The sequence below is a fragment of the Elaeis guineensis genome, chromosome 4, assembly GCF_000442705.2.
Source record: "Elaeis guineensis isolate ETL-2024a chromosome 4, EG11, whole genome shotgun sequence".
Lineage (NCBI taxonomy): Eukaryota > Viridiplantae > Streptophyta > Magnoliopsida > Arecales > Arecaceae > Elaeis > Elaeis guineensis.
Window position 1 is genome coordinate 130,477,432 of NC_025996.2, and position 18,415 is coordinate 130,495,846.

The 18,415-nt window shown below is 35.3% G+C and overlaps 1 pseudogene; it reads left to right on the plus strand.

Annotated features, from left to right (window-relative positions):
- The first annotated feature begins 10,053 nt into the window (after window positions 1-10,053).
- LOC105042680 (uncharacterized) lies at window positions 10,054-11,530 on the plus strand (annotated as a pseudogene).
- The last annotated feature ends 6,885 nt before the right edge of the window (window positions 11,531-18,415 follow it).

Sequence of the window (18,415 nt, forward strand, 5' to 3'; positions counted from 1 at the left end):
AAAATGATCGTACATCAATCTTTTAGATCGATCACCATTCTTATGATGATCCTATGATTGAGAGCAATTTATGAGTTAACTAAGATTAGTATATGTCTCAAATTCTCAACTCTTTGAGAATATATGTTAACTTATCTATTAACCCAATTGATGATTCACAGACACCATTAAACATAATGTAAATAAAAATAATCTTATTTTATTAATATCAAAGTTAAATTATAAATTATGTCCTAAAAATATGTTACAAGTGTCAACCAATCTGGCTTCTAAGGCATACATCTAACAAACTCTCATTTGACCTAAAGTCAATTGACTACAAATCTAAGTCCCATCTTCTTAAGGTGCACTTCAGTCTTTTACTAGCTCAACAGCTTCGTCAGTGGGTTATCCATATTGTCCGCAGTGTCGACTCTCTTCACCTCGATGTATCCTTTCTCGAGATAATCATGGATGAGGTAGAATCGTCACTCGATGTACTTGAATTTCTGATGAAAACTCAGCTCCTTAGCTATGATTATGGTGCCGTTGTTGTCGCAGTAGAGAGGGACGGCATCTGATGGCATCACTCCAAGTTTTGCAACAAATTTTTTGAACTAGAATGCTCTTTCGCAGCCTCCGATGCGGCATTTATCTTCCATGGTGGAGTTTCCTATCACAATTTGCTTGAAACTCTTCCAGCTGACAGCGCCACCATTGCATAAAAAAATATTTTTCGATGTGGACTTTCGATCATCGATATCAGATATGAAGTTTGAATCAGTATATCTCTGCACTTTCAGTTCTCCATTCTCAAAGATCAGAAACATATTCTTAATCCTTTTCAAGTACTTAAGGATATACTTCACAGAAGTCCAGTGTTCTTTCCCTAGATTCGACTGATATCTGTTTATGATACTCACAGCATGAGCGATATTAGGTCGTGTACAAAGCATGGCATACATGAGGCTCCCTATAGCCGAAGCATAAAGAATCTTGCTCATGCATTCGATCTCCTCTTATGTGTTGGGGCACATCTTTTTAGAGAGATGAATGCCATATCTGAAGGGTACAAGATCTCTCTTGAAGTTCTCTATGCTGAACTTTTTTAGCATCTCCTCAATGTACATCTTCTGTGATAGTCCTAGCATCCTCTTAGATCTATCTCTATAGATCTTTATCCCCAAAATGAAGGATGCCTCTTCTAGGTCTTTCATAGAAAATTCTTTAGACAACCACATTTTGATCGAGATCAACATGAGAATATCATTTTCAATCAGAAGAATGTCATTCACGTATAATATGAGAAAAGTGACAGCGCTCTTAGTGATCTTTTTGAATACACACAACTTCTCGTTCTCGATGAAATCAAATAATTTGATTACATCATTAAACCGAGCATTCTAGCTCCGAGATGCTTGTTTTAGTGCAAAAATAGACCTTTGTAGTTTGCAAACCTTGTGATCACCATCACAGGAAGTGAAACTCAGTGGCTGATCCATGTAGATATCTTTTTCAAGATATCCATTCAGAAAAATCATTTTCACATCTATTTGTCATATTTCATAATCGAAATATGCTGTAATAGCAAGCAATATGTGGATAGACTTAAGCATAGCTATAGGTGAGAAGGTTTTCTGATAGTCAACATCTTCGTGTTGACTATATTCTTTCACCACAAGCCTAGCCTTAAAGGTCTCTACCTTTCCATCTGTACCTATCTTTCTCTTGAAGATCCATTTACACCTATTAGGTACAATACCTTTAGATGTATCTACCAAGGTCCAGATTTGATTTGAGTGTATTGAGTCAATTTCTGACTTCATTGCCTTTAACCACTTTTCGAAGTCGATATCTGATATCACATCATTATAGGTCTTGGGGTCACTCCATGTACCCCATTTTCTATGAGAAATATTTTCTCTACTTTCTCTGAGATAATACCTAAGTACCTCTTAAGAAGATGAAAAATCCTACTAGACTTATGAGATGGAGGAAGAAGTGTGTGGATCGGTTCAGACTGAACTGGTTCCTCAAGTTTCAAGCCTCGCTGCTCTTTGAAGACTTTCTCCTTGAGTCTAATCTGTCTTCCCATGCCTCCATCTTGAATAAACTATTTTTTAAAAAAAACTATATGTCGACTCACAATCACAGTGTGGTCTTCCAAAAGATAGAAATAATATCCTAACGACTCTTTAGGATATCCAATAAAATGAGTCCTAAAGGATCTAGATTCTAACTTGTCCGCTTGTTGTCGTTTAAAATAGGTCGGACAATCCCAAATTTTGAGATTCCTCAGACTCGATTTCTTACCATACTATATTTCAAATGGTGTGGTAGAAATGATTTTAGATAGAATCCTATTTAGTACATATATGGTAGTCAAAATATAATGTTTCCAAAGAAAATCAGGAAGGTCTATGAAACTCATTATGAAACGGACCATATCTAATAAGGTCTGATTTTTTCATTCTGAAATTTTGTTGAGTTGAGACGTTCTAGGCGGAGTCCACTATGAGATAATTTCATATTTCCTGAGATATTCAAAAAAATTTTCACTAAGATACTCACCTCCTCGATTTGATCGAAAAGCCTTAAGGGGCTTTTCCATTTATTTTTTTATTTCATGTCTGAATTCTTTGAACTTTTTAAAGGCTTCAGACTTATGATGCATAAGGTATACATATTCAAAGTGTAAAAAATCATTGGTAAAGATAATGAAATAGACAAAACATCCTCTAGCCGGTACATTGAATGGGCCACAAACATCAGAATGCACGAGAGCAAGTAACTTGTGGTTCTTCCCCCATGTCCCATAAAGGGTAGCTTGATCATTTTGCCTTGAAGGCATGATTCATAGATCAGATATGACTCAAAAGTCAACGAACTTAATAGTCTGATTTTTTTTAATCAGTTAATCCTATCTTCTGTAATGTGACCTAGCCATAGGTGCCACAAGTACTTTTCGTTCATATTATCTTTAGGATGTTTGGAACCTATAGCATTCATATTTTGCTCAACACAATGAATAAAAACATCAATATGTAACTGAAAAAGACCATTGATAAGGAAATTATTTTTAACTTTATTATTTCTCAAATAAATAGCACAATGATCTTTAAAGAATCTAATTACATAGTCTTTCTGTGTTAAACAAGATACATAAATCAGATTTCTGCTCGTGGCAGGTATAAAGTAACAGTTTCTCAAAATCAAAATATTTTTCAACGATAATCGTGGAGGATACATTTTTACGACCACAGCAGTAATTTTTGCTTCATTTTTAATGCGTAGGATCATTTCTCTATCCCTCAGCCTCCTGCTATCCTCAACCCTGCAAAGAAGTACACAAATGAGCACTATATCCAAAGTCAAGCACCCAACTGGATGCAGAAGAAACTGTCAGGTTTGTTTCTATGATGAGCATACCTCCAGAAAGTCCATCTTTCTTATTCTTCAGGATTGTCGGATAAGCTGGACAGTTCTGCTTTCAATAGCCATCTTTATCATAGTAGAAATACTTTTCTTTCTCGATAGCCTTTTTCTTTGGAACCTCCTTCTTTTTCTTCTTGTTTTCCACTTTCTGCTTTTTTCACAAACTTTTCTTCTTTCTAGTAGACTTTTTTTTGGAAGAAATTTGCTCCACAGCAAATACAGAATCTCTTGAACTCTTCAAGGTACCCTTTGTTGTAACCAGCATATTGACCAACTCATAAATGGTACACTGAATTTTATTCATATGGAAGTTTACAATAAACTATCCATATGAATCAATCAAGGACAACAAGATTAGATCAACCTGCAAGTTCTCATCCATGGACAACCCAAGCTCCTCAAGGTCCTTGATCATTGTCAGACAATGATCGTGGACTGACTATCCATTATGCATCTTCACCTTGAAGAGTTGCTTGGACACTTTGAAGCGAGCTGCATGGCTCTGCTCACCATACAACTCTTGTAGGTGAGTCAGGATCTGTCTAGCAGTAGTCATGTCCTCGTGTTGGTCTTACAAATTGTTAGACATTGATGCCAAGATGTAGCACCTAACCTTATTATCATTGTCCAACCACTTCTAATGAGACGCTCTTTGATCAGTGGTCAGACGGACTGGGAGAGGGGAAGGGTCTTGGTCAAGAACATAGGCCAATTCTCAAAACTCAAAATAATTTTTAAGTTTTGAAGCCAATCCTTAAAATTTGATCCGATCAACCTATTGGTTTCTAGTATTCTGGCTAGAAGATTTGAAGCAGACATTATTCCTGCAGAGATTCAAAATTTTTAGTTAGATTTTCTAATTAATTTAATCAATTTATTTTAAAAATTTTATTTTTAAAATAAAATAGGACTCCCACTATTTTTTCAATTCTTCTCACTCTCTTGGAAGGGAAGTGAAGACCTTCACGATTAAGAATCTTAAGTGGGTGCTGCGATCTCACCAATTGACTCATCACCTCATCTAATAGTTATTGATGTTGGATCAATTGATAAGTGGACAACTCTTATCTAGTATTTTGCCAAATACATTATAGCCAACTTCGATCTCTACTTCATGAGCCTCACCATATCTGAAATATTAACCCACTACTTAGTTAAGTCAGACCTATCATTTGCATGAAATAGATCCATCATTGAAACTCTTACCATATCCAAAATATTAAACCTAACTCCATCTCTAATCCACAGTATGCCTAATAGTTATGGTTGCATCTTCTCGATGTAACTGAACCACTGTATCCAATCAAGAACAAGCAACTCCAGAAAGGGCCCGCACAACTATAACGATGGAAGACTGCAAGACTTAATATTTTATTAGAGAGATTTGGTTTGGATTTCTTTCTTAATTAGTCATAACGATTATGACTAACCTAGTGGCATGGACTAGCTCGAGTTCAACAAATTGACCTAATACAGAAACTAACCTCCCAAAATGGCCAGATAAATTAAGATGTGTGGGGGTCTTCTTGTTGCTTTCCTTATACACCAACATAGTTAGCCAGATCAGACAACGAAACTAATTAAAAAATCACCATCTATATATACTTACCTTAGACATCAAATTAGTTGATTAGAATTGATCAAGTTAATCTATTGATCCGAGCTCGAATTACTGAGCCGAATTAGATCTTAATTGATCAATAACATATGACTGTTAATCGATCTGACCAAACTTATAACTATTAGGTTGGTCTGAAGTACTCTTGATACAAATCTAGTCAACTCTTGAATCAGTTTGATCAACCGCTCCCACTAGACCTAATTGAGCTACCCACACCCTTGACTCATGATTTATGAAATTGATTTAAATTTTGAATTCATAATTTTAGATCTGTTTAATTTCATCTCTTAATTCTTAATTAAGTTTATAGGTTCTAATTAGATGTCCAAACAATTTAGACTAAAATTATATCATATACAAATTCTATACATAGGACTGGGTTGACTCACTCTGGAATTGAGTCGACTCAGTGAACTCAGTCAGCTCAGTTCAAAGACTAAGTTGACTAACCTATGACAAATAGAAACCTTATTGACCTCAGTCTAAAAATTTAGTCGGCTCAATTGAAAACTGAGCCGAACCACCAGGACACTGGGTCGACTCAACAAGGACTGAGTCGACCCAGTAGGCATGCCAGTAGCAGATTTCAGGATTTCAGTATTTTCTTGCAATCCATGCATAACAAAAGTTCTAATTTAGTAATTAAAATAATTTTAAAAACTAAATAACTTAATCATACATCAAAATCTAAGGTTTTTGGATCTAGAATTTTGTAAGAAAATAAGTTTTTTCTTTTCACAGTTCTTCTTCATAGATGTATTCACATGGCACCCCTACACGCCATAAGAGCATCCCATCAAATGGAAAGAAAAGATCTTTAAACCCTACTTGCTCTTATGATCGGATGGCTTGGTGATATATCCATTCTGAATACTAGGCTATTTGATAATAAATTAGATCTACGTATATATCATATATATCAAAAAGATCTAGTTTACAACATGCTAAATTTAAATTTAAAACAATTTTAGATCTAACTAAACATACATTATTTAGATCTAATCTAAATATTTTCATATCTGATCATTCTTTAGATCACATCTGAATCAGATCTAATTTAATTTAGATCGAAGATCCAAATAACCTAGCTTTGATATCAGTTGAAGGATCAGATAGTGCACCGAAATGATTCAGATCAGATGCAGCGGAATTCAAAAATTTTTTATTCGATCCGACGTGCGAGACTTAGATCCAAATTAGATAAAATCATAATAAATAGTATATTAAATAATAAAAATTAGTATGCATAAGAGATAAAAGGTGATCTCATCACCATGTGCGGATAGACGATCTTCGCATTTGATGATCCGATAATCTCCGAGGTTTGCTGTGGAGCCGCACACGTGTCCGACCTCTACAGGTATTCTCTCGGGCTTAATCTAGGATGCCTTCTCCTCGACCAATCTGCCTACTCTTAGATGAAATAAGCTCCTTAATCAGATTTAAATCTGATCGTCGATAGAACTCCGATCAGTCCCTGATCGTAGCTTTTTTAACTCTTCATATAGAACTGATGGCGTTCGACACCTTGAGCCCACCAGATGGCTCATCAAACATCCTTGAACATGGAAGAGGGATGGATATCAGAGATAGAAGAGGGAGGAGGTGTGGAAAGGAGGAAGAGAGGTGTGGAAAATGATCTATTGACTGTAATCTCTTTGGTCGATCAAAAAGAATCTTTTTCTTATAGGAATTTGATCAAATCAGATGCCTTAAAACAGAAGGACTCTCATAGGTCTGCCCCAATCTGATTTCTTCCTTATTTTGTCACACAAAATCAATGAGAAATTTAGATTGACGTGGAGATAGGATAAGATTGTTGTCGCCTCATTCTAATCCACCTCCGATTCGAATTCAAATGGTTTTAAATTTGAAATTGAATTCAAATCTGAATTTGAATTCAAAGGAGATCAAATCTTTTATCCTTATCCACTAGTGGATGAGACTTATCCCTCTCTTTCTCCCTTATCTGATTTGGGTGACACACACATGAATCCAATCCATGTGGCTGTGCCCCAACACTTGGCCGAACAACATTGGATGGCGCTCACATTTGGTGCCCCCACAAACCTAACCTAATTCGATCAAATTCGAACTTGGGTGAACTAACATTTGGAACCCAATTAAAGCTTGTACCAAATTGATTAAATCTTATCTAATAGGATCCAAAATTAAGGAGGAGAAAATGGGTTTAACCATATGCTAGTATGATTTCTTTAAACCTAAAGCTAGGACTCAGTAGCTCCTAACCCAATTAGACTGCACTTAGTCTAATTGTACAATTCAAAATCAAAATCTTTATTTGTGTGACCCCATAGATCTAATTCTATCTGGTAGTGAGATATATTGTGATCTCCATCATCAACATCATCAAAACTCTTTTCGATGGATTGAAACTCTTTCCAATGTAGTCAATTAGAATTATTGATCATCAAAATAATTCTAATTAGTCCCACAATCTACTAGTGATATCTAACAGTATGTAGTGACAACCTAACAGAACTAAAGGATGAACTTCTAGATATAGTTACTATGTGATTCGATTCTTCTATCATGAGTTTCGATAGAATCGATGTCAAGATAAGCTCGTCAAACCTCATATCTGTCACATAATAAAATCAATCGATTCGAGTCTGATGTAAAAATCAATAGAAACTCTTTTCTATCTTTCACACTACCGTGGCCATGGGCTTTTGGACTCAATCTCATGATCTATATAGGACTGCTTCTCCTCTATTGAGGTCAGTAGATCCCATCTTGATGCAATCTAATTCCTGTAATGAATATACTGCAACCAACATACATCTCAAAGTTCTATATGGCTAGAAGATCGAGTTATGGTGTAGTCAAACAACCGTAGCTATGAATATATCATTGACGAGAAGGTAGATATCCTTGTGATTGTTTATAAATGATCACGCTTAGTATCCTTGTTCTTAACAAATACCTATTTTTTCACTCCGGTGTCTCCATATCGTAGATTCAAGACTCATCTATCTAAAAAAAATGATCGTACATCAATCTTTCGGATCGATCACCATCTCTATGATGATTCTATGATTGAGAGTAATTTATGAGTTAATAAAGTTAGTACATATCTCAAATTTTTAACTCTTTGAGAATATGTGTTATCTTACCCATTAACCGAATGAACGATTCACAGACACTATTAAACATAATGTGAATGAAAATAATTTAATTTTATTAATATCAAAATTAAATTATAAATTATATTCTAAAAGTATTTTACAAGTGTTAGTCAATCTAGCTTCTTAGGCATACATCTAATATTTTCCACTTAAATTACATGATATCAAACAATAAGTGAGCATGAAGATGAGCATTACATTCAAAACATTCACAATATAGTATAAGATCATTACAAATATTAATAAATCATCAAAATCAATTACTTATACTAAATAATCTCAATAATCAAGATGGTATGATATGAAAATAGGTTTAGCTTTTACCAAATATCATCACTCATCTTTTTAAATCTTAAGCATCCATTCTTTAACAATTTGCTTCTTTCATTCCATTGAATGTTTGGTATAACTGTAAAATTATTTTTTAATTTTTGATATTCAAGTCATCTTGGGTCTATTGGAGTTAGTACACAAAGTTCTTTTTGAAACTTAAATTTGCTTAACCAAAATATGACCAATTTTCTTGATATTGCATTCAAAAATTTTATGATCTACTTTGTTATATTTTAAACAAATGATAGAATAATTTTCATATGAAGCTCTAAAAAATATGTTCTTGATTAATTTCTATTTTTTTGAAGGATTAAAACTAATTTCGGTATTATTAAAAATAAAATTTTGATTTTTCAGCATTAATTGAAGTTTTTGTGAACTAAATGTGAACTTTTCAATCATAAATTTCAAAATCTCAATCTTTTTTTCTTAGTTTGATATTTTCTTTCATAAGAGATTTTTTAAATTTCATAATTTTTTTTCTTCAACTAAAGAGTTATTTTCTTTCAAAAAATCTTCTTTTTCAATTAAGAGCTTATTTTTTTCTTTAGTTAAAATCAGATTTGATTTATTAAGCTCTTTATTTTTTATTTTTAACTTTTTAAAATCATTCATTAATTCATAAAAGGCTTCAAATAATTTTGCAAAGATAAATTTGAAAAAATTTTCAATGTTTACATCATTATTGTGAACTATGAGGTAGGGATTTGCAATATTCTTTTTCTCTTTTTTATTTTCTCATATTTATCTTGCTCTCCCTTAATCATTTTTTTCTTTCTTCTTTGTCTCTTTTTCTTTTTCTTCTTTTTATCCTAATGAACCATAAGGCATATATTGGGGAGAGCTTTTTTATCTTTTTGGAAGCTTGTTTCTTCTTTTTGATTTGCTTCCTCATAAGTTATTTCTAATTTCTCTCAAATTTGTTTGGCTGAAATGCAAGAAGAAATTAGATTAAACTCATTTATATCTAATGAACAATAAAGTATATTCATGGCCTTAATATTTAATTGGATTATTTTTTTATCTTGCTCAATTAATATATGAGAGGTATGTGAGTCATCGACTATAATCCTCCATAAATTATAATTGTATGCTTGTATGAAGATTTTCATCCTAACTTTCTAATAGATATAATTAGAACCATTAAAAAGTGAGGATCTATCTATAGAATGGCCTTCAATAAGAAAAAATTCAATTTGGATTATCATGATCTTTGGCTCAAGACCGCTAGGTCAACGATAAATATAAGAGTATCCACTTTGATATCAGTTATTATCTAGAAGGCAAAAATATGTAAATAGCCCCTCAACTTTTTCAATTTGTGTTCTAATATCCCTCAACTAAAAATATTATAGTTGATATCTTTTGACTCATAATATGTGGGTTACAAAGTTCTTCTCTCAATTCTCATCAATAGTTTGCTGACATGATTTTATTTTAATCTCAAAAATTATTTAAAATTAATATTTTAATATTTTTTTAATATTTTTTTAAATCGACCGAGGGACTAAGGGTAAAGAAACTTTTTTGGGTTTGATGATCCTGTCCACCATCAATGGCCGTGTCGTCAGCCCTGGCACCAGAGTTGACCCCAGAACAGGCGACAAGAGGATGATCAAGGAGGAGCTTTCCATCCTAATCCTCCCACCGAGCGAGTCCACAAGATCGAGTCCCCTCCGTCCCCTCCGACCTCCTCGCGGCTGAGTCCCCTCCGAGTGTGTCGAGATGGATCGCCAACCCGACCTCCTCGTGGACATGCTCCATCGCCTCTCTGCCATCACCACCCCCTACGAGCATCCCACCCTCCGCATCGCGGCAAGGCCTATAAGGCCCTCGACTGCACCCTCTCCCTTGCACACCGCTGTCGTCGCTTTGGGGTCCCCTGTCGTGTCATCTCCATCACCATCGGCCCGCCGACTTCCGTAAGACCATCACCCTCCCCGAAGCCTCCCTCAACGACCTCCGCTAGCTCCTCTCCGTCTACTTCTCCTCCGACGACCCCTCCGACGCTGCTGCCGGTGGCCTCATCCTCAGCCCGCCGCGGCCCATCACCCCCATCGACCCCATCCTATCCTGGGTCTAGTCCTACATCACCGCCATCCAGGTGACCGCCCAACCCTTTGACCGCACCGAGGCCGCCGCCTCCATCGCCAACCTCACCCTCGACAGTGGCCGCAACAAGAAGATCATCATCAATGAGGGTGATGTGCCGCCCCTCCTCTCCCTCTTCCGTGATGGTGCTGCCTCTCTCGACGACCGAATCACCGCTGCCACCACCCTCGCCTACCTCACCATAGATTGTGACCTTGTCTCCCTCATCGTCGCCGACCTTGCTATTTCCGTCATCGTTCAAGTCCTCGCCGACGCCCCTATGCGCCTCTAGGCCAGCCTTGCCGCCTTGGTCGCCCACATGGCCCAACATGACCCCGTCGCCTGGGAGGCATTCGCCCAGGAGAATGCTATCCGCCCTCTCGTCTCCATCCTCTCCTTCGAGGTCCCATTGGATGACCTCTACCTCCATTCGAAGAAGACCAGTAGCATCCCCTCCCTTGTCCATATCAATTGCGACATCACATCCTCCAGTTCCAATTCCAACAATCTGCCCGATGCCAAAGTTGTCTCAGCCTCTTGCGACAACCACCACGCCTAGTACTACTACCACCGTCACCACCGCAAGGAGTGGGAGAAGGAGAACCCAAAGGTGAAGCTCCAACTCAAGGTTGCATGCGCTAAGGCCCTGTGGATGCTTTTCCAGAACTGCATCTCCAACAAGTACTGCAAGATCGTTGAGACCAAAAGGCTGCTCTGCCTCTCCAAGCTCATCGAGCTGGAGACCGACGAGCTTCAGCTCAATTACCTGATGACCATGATGGAAATTGCCGCTACCATCGATTTCGATGCCGAGCTCCATCGCTCGACCTTGAAGATGAACTCTTTGGCTGTCAAGTCCATCATGGAGCAGCTCCTGAGAGTAGCAAATGAGCATTTTACCCTCGATCCAGCGATTGATTAAAAAAATATTAAAATATTATTTTTAGATAATTTTAGAGATTAAAATAAAATCACACCAGCAAACTAACTATGAGAATTGACAGAAAGGCTTCGTAACCCACATATTACGAGTCAAGAGACATCAACTATAATATTTTTAGTTGAGGGACATCGAACTACAAATTGAAAAAATTAAGGGGCTATTTGCATACTTCTATCTATCTAGAAAGATAGCAACTCAAGAGAAAGGATAAATTAGGTTCTTTAATAATTTGAATTAAATTTTAAAATCTAAACAATAATATGCTTCAATTAACTTAACTTATGTGATTGTAAAATAAAAGCAATATGCAACAATGAAAATAAAAGATAAAATATGTTATGTAAGAATTAAAACTATAAAAGAAAGAAATAAAAATAAGTCAGACAAGCACAAGAAGACACAACACAAACATAATCAAATTTATAGTGGTTTAGTGTAACCCTACACCTACGTCCATTCTCCAAGAGTCTCTTAAAAATTTTACTATAATTTTTTTTATTACAACATGTTTGTTTTACTCAGATTCACAAACAAACTCAATTAATTTTTTAGGATTACCGATCAAAATCATATATCGATTATTTTTTAGATTCACAACTAATCTACTTGATTTTCTGGACTCACCAATCAAAATCTACAATATCCAATTTCGGGCTTGAACAGACCTTTACCTCTAGCTTCTTTCTCCCAAAAAAATTTATAAAGAAAATAAGATACAAGATATAAGAATTTCAGTATAATTAAAGAATAAAAGAAAAACTCTTTAAACTCAGAGAAAGTCAATAATGAGTTACTTTTTTAGATGCTTGACTTCTCTTCTTTGATGCTTAGGAGGATGTTGTCAATGATGAAGAAAATTACTCTTGAAAGCTCATCAAAATCTATGCACAAAATCTTTCTTTTCTCTCTTTCCAATGGTATCTAATATTTCCTCAATAGATAAAGTATTTTTCTCTTTAATTCTCCTCAATCTTACTTCTCAAATGTTTCTCTAGCTCTCAATAGGCTTAGGAGTGGCTAAAGAATAAGTTTTGACCGTTAGAAAGCTTGGACTAGTCATTGAAGTAGTACAGAAAACTAATTATTAATACAGTTTCAGGCCATGAGTCGACTCATAATGTAAACGAGTCGATTCTAATTGTCAAATGAGTCGACTCACAGAATTCATAAGTCGACTTTTGTAAGATTTTGAAATTGTAGTCTTCTATTTTATATGAGAAAGTCGACTCTTACTGTTTATGAGTTGACTCGTCAATTATGCCAGTGCTTTCCAACATGCTAGAGTCGACTCTTCACTCCCAGGAGTCAACTCCTCTTGGCCAAATATGTAAAATCTTATTTTTTGAAGTATTTTGGCTTGGCTCCTTGAGAGAATTTTTTTCAAGGATAATTTTTTCATTGTAAATACTTTACAAATCCTATATCCACTCTTGAAATACATGATTAATACCATAATTACTCAATATTTTATGATCATCAGAATCTATCATTGTGTCAATAAGAAAGGTGGGAGACTTTGAATGATATCCTTCCAAATGCTAAAGCATCTTCTTTCGGACTTCTAGAAAGCCGAAAGTTTGATCTTTTTGAAGTAGAAGCATCTAAGGATATCTTTCCAAAGGCTCATTCCATGATTTAACAATTTCCATCCCCATTTTGTCAAAAATGCTTGGTTGAAGTCTAGAACGTTTTTAACATCCAAACCACCCTCTAGTTTACCAACACATATCTTGATCCAGTTCAGATCCTTTTTAGAGGAAGGAATGTCTGATTCAATCAATCTTCTTAATAAGCCAAATTGAGAGCTTAAATGGGGACATGCTAGAGAGGAAAAGAGGATAGAATGGTATTAATAAGAACCAATCAGCCTCTAAAGGATAGAAACTTATCCATCCATGCAACAAGTCTTCCCTCAACCTTGAGAAGTAAGCCATCCAATCCTATTTTGTAAGTTTTGAGTCCTTTAGAGGGAGTCTGAGATAGTGATAGGTAGTGATGGAGTCTTGTCATTCAATCAAGTTGTATAAAAGATAAGATGATCAGAATCTCTATCAATTGGAGCAATGACTCTCCTAAGAAAATAGATGGATAATCCAGAAATGGGCTCAAAATAGTAAAGAATGAATGTAAAAATTTAGATAGAAGTTTTTTTTTCGCAAAGGAGAAAATCAGTATATCATCAGTGAATTACAGAATTCAAATTCCACTAGGAACCAGAGGAGCTCCTAGACCATTGAACAGATTGGAAGATACAGCTGTAGAAAGAATCTTGACAAGAAAATCCATAGAAAGAATGAAAATATATGGGGGAGAGGATCTTCTTGATGGATGCTATATTTGCAATTAATCCAAAAATCAACTCCACCATTGATACACCCAGCAACCTTTAAAAATGAGAGGATTTTTTCTGACCAACCAAGCCATTTTGATGGAAGACCTCTATGATTAAGTAATCTCAGCAAGTTCTTGAGATTGAGTTTGTCAAAAGTTTTGCTAAAATTGATTTTACAAAGAATATATTGAAGGAGGGCATGTCTAGCTCGATAAAAGACCTCATGGGTACAAAAGATGTCCAAAATGGATCTTCCTTTAATGTAAGCAGATTGTGCTGGGTCAATCAACGAATCCATAAGGGGTTGGATCCAATTGGCAAGCACTTTGAAGATAATTTTGATGCAGTTATGGATTAAGCTTATAGATCTGAGCTCTGAAGGATGAGCTACAACTATTTTCTTAGGTATTAGGTTCAACAAAATATAGTTGAGCCTAGATAGATCAATATTGCTATCATATAATTATTGAAAGAGTGTAAAAAGTTCATTGGATATAAGATCCCAAAGGATTGGAAGAAGCATATAATAAAGCCATCAAGTCGAGGGCTTTTATCCCCTTTGAAGCTGAATACAGTAGATTTGTTCTCCTTAATGGAGAAAAGACCTACGAGAGATCCAAAGTGGACCTAGTGATAAATTTGCTCCCAATAAAGATCCAAGGGGATCTTCTTTATCATAGAAAAGAGTTTCTTGAAATAGGAAGAAAAGCCTTCAAAATGCACTCTTGATTGGAAAAGTATTGATTGTTGTAAGATACACTAATGATCATATTGAATTTCTATCACATAGATTTCATCTTGTGAAAGTAGGAGGTGTTATTGTCACCCTTCTTATGTCATTCTACTTTGGATCTTTGTTTCCAATAAATTTCCTCCCAACTATAAATAAGCTTCTTTTGAAGTGAGTTTATCATCAAAGACTGATTGAGGAAGTGGACTACTTTCTTCCATTTGATCAATAAGAAGATGTTTTGAAGAAGATTAGATTTCAAATCTCTTTCAATAATCTTTACATTAGTACTCTAGTTTTTTAGGGCAACTCCTATATTCAGCAACTTCAGCATAATAGTTGCTATAGCATCATCAAAAGGGGAGAGGTCCTCCAAGCAATAGTAACAACCTCCATAATAGAGTCATAAGATAACCAACTACAATCAAATTTAAAGACACCGTTTTTAAAGAATGACAATGCATAAGAAAGTTAGATAGGAGTGTGATCAGAATAAACATTTGCTAGAGCCAATTGATAGGCAACTAGAAGAGATCTAACCAATCCGGAGAGAAGAGAAACCTATCAACTTTTGCAAGAATGGGATTTTTCCTCTTGTTGCTCCAAGTGAATCTCTTCCTTTTTTAAAAAAGAAGGAAGATCGATGAGATCAAAGGTATGTATGAAGTTTAGGAAAGTAAAGGTGATGGTTCTAAATTGCAGATTGCCATTATGTTTATGAGATTTATAGGTGGCATTGAAGTCAACACTAATTAACCAAAGGTCTGAAAAACCTAAATGAATGTCACAGAACTCCTTCCAAAAGAAAGTCTTGAGATTCAAGTCTATTGGGCCATACATAATAGTGAAGCACCACAATATGTTAAGAGCTCTATTAAGCCACAAGGAGGAGATAGAAAAAAAATGAAACTATTACCTGATTGGGATAAACCTTGAGGAGTTCCATCTTAGGAGAATGCCACCAGTAGAGTCCGAGGCACTAAGGTGTATCCAAGAGTCAACATGGCCTTCAGATAGAGATCAAAGAATAGAAGAAGAGATATTTTCTAGTTTGATCTCTTAGAGTCCCATAACAAAGCAGCCAAAAGAAGAGATCAAGTCTTTGACGGCCCTTCTTTTCATAGGATCACCAAGACCCCTCACGTTCTAAGTTAAAATAGATATGGTGAAAAACAAAAGGCTCACCCAGATGAAACAAGAAGGATGCAAGAACTTCAGAGATTGGAGAAAACTTAAGGGATGAAGATCCACTAACCACCAATCTATGGGGCAGCTACTGTAACTCTCTCTGCTTCCAACTAAAGTAGTAGCTAATAGATTTTTTTAACATCCTCCTCTTTGATAGAAATGCCATAATTCCTACTCCAAATGAGAAATGTCTAGACAAAACTGGTGAAAAGGGAGGGGGTCGAGGTTTGTTGAAGATTCCACCCAAGAGACAGCTGACAACTCTTGATCAGGAACCTTGGAAAGGACCTTCTTTCTTCTATTAAACAATAGTTTCATTACCTAAAGGATCTTTTAGAGGTTTTATGTAAGAAGGAAGGAGAAGGCATGGATGTAGATTCAGACACTAGAAACAAGAACTGAAGTGAGGAGGGGATGATCAGTATATCATCATCTTCGAAAAGACTATGCAAAGAGGAGATAGAACTAGAGATTAAAAAAGCAAGACTCTCAACTAGATTGAAGGTTTCACTAAACTCAGCACAACCAGGATAAGAGGATCGGCAACTCCAATACCGAAGAACACCTAAGAACCAATGAGACCATGAGCTTTGAGTGCAAGGATGCATGGGGGACCAAATCAACCCTAAGATCCAAACTTGGGAGGCAAGAAGAAGGTAGAGTCACATGGCTCATCAATTTCGATATAACATCAGTGAGCCACAATGAATCTCCAGATATTATTAATATCCTAAAAGAATATCCAAGGATAATAGTCTCATACTAGGGGTTAAGAGTAAACAAAGAATCCAAAAAAGATGTAATATTTAAAGAGTTACCATTGCTAAGATATTTGCCAGGGACCTAAGGATAAAAAGAGAATACCCATTTCAAAAGCAAATTCCTTAGAAGCCTTAGATTTGGCACAAGCCTTGAATGAATAGCTACATGGATGAGTCACAACAGAAGAGCCAGAACTATCTAATCAATTTGGCATGATTTGACTTGAACCAAGGTCCAAACAAAGAACTCGATCCTGAGCTAACTTGATAGTACCTACTAGCATGGTGGCTCTGGTTTCATCGATGATGAGTTGCTTGTTAGTCCTAGAATTGATTTTGATAATGTCAAAGGTGTTTGAGTATAAATCATATTTACTGATGATATTTTTAAGAATGATTATAGGATTTCTTAGTATGCTCAGATGGTTTATTCAAAAAGAAATCCTCTCAAAAAAATTTATATTTTTAAATTAAAGATTTATAGTTCAAAGCAAAGAAACTAAATTTACAATAGAAAGTCTAGTCTAAAAGGACCTCTCTAAAGCTTACACATGCAGAAATTAAGTTTGAGAAGGTAAGTCTAACCTAGAACAAGTTTGATCAAAGAAAGCTATCTAAAATCCTTTTTGGCATGCTTGGTACGTCATTGAGTCAACCAAGTAAAAAGCTTAACCAACCCAGTCTCTGTCTGAGGAAAAAATAAAAATCAAAAAAATTCAAAAGAACTCTTTTAGCTGACCAAGCTTTCATCTCTATCGATCAAGATGGTCTTAGCCGACTCAAGTTTTTGAATAGCCGATCAAATCTCAGACTCAAGATGAAGACAGAAAGATGACGTTTCAAGATATTTTTCTAAGCTGATTTGATGATCAATTTAAGTAATCATGACTGAAGCTTAGCCGACTCAAGAAGAAAAATAGCTAACTTAGTCTTAGAGATATAAAAATATAAAAAATAGTATAAATAAGTAAGTCTTCAGAGCCGATCCAAAAAATTAGTTATCCAACCTAGTCATGAAGTTAATAATTAAGAAGAGATTTGAGCCAATACAGTCTCAGACAAATACAATAGATAGAAAGATAGAATTTTTGCATATGCTGCTGAGCTGTCTCAGAGATTTTACTTTGCTGACTCAATGTTGAAGGTTAGTGACAAAGATCCCAAATGAGCCAACTCATAGTTTTCTGATAGAATAATGGCTAGATTTTTTCAAAATTTTTAAAATATGCTCAAATTATTTTTAATGACTATTTTTAAGCTTCCAATAGCTAGAGCATTAATTGTAAATATTTTTTAGACTATAAATATGAAAGATTCAAAGTGAGAACCAAGCTTTTGAGTTTATTGAGTTATTTCTCCAAGCTGGTGAGTGAAATTCAAAATAAAAAGTAAAAAGAATTCAAGAGTGCATTTAAATAGTACTTCCTACATTTATTCAGCTTGAAAGTGAGGAAGAGTGTATTGATGTAAGCCAACTACTCTTGTGTAAAAATATTGAAGGTTTCCTCTATCCTCTCAAGCATTCAAAAAAGAAATCTAAGCAATCAACAACTCATCTATCTTGACTTCTTCAGAGCTGAAAAGAGTTTTATTATTTCTAAACTCTATTTCTTGTACATCTTGATTTATTTTATTGTGAGAAGTTTCTTGGGTGTAGAAACTTGGAGTCAGTCTAAATCTAAAGTTAGATGATGTAACGTTTTAATTGATATTTCCATAAAAATCAATCGGAATTGATTGTGAATTTGGAATAAAACAATCGATTATAAGATTATGGTTGGTAATCCTGCTAAAACTAACTGAATTAGATTTTGAATCCAAAAAAACAATCAGATGATAATTTTAAGAGATTA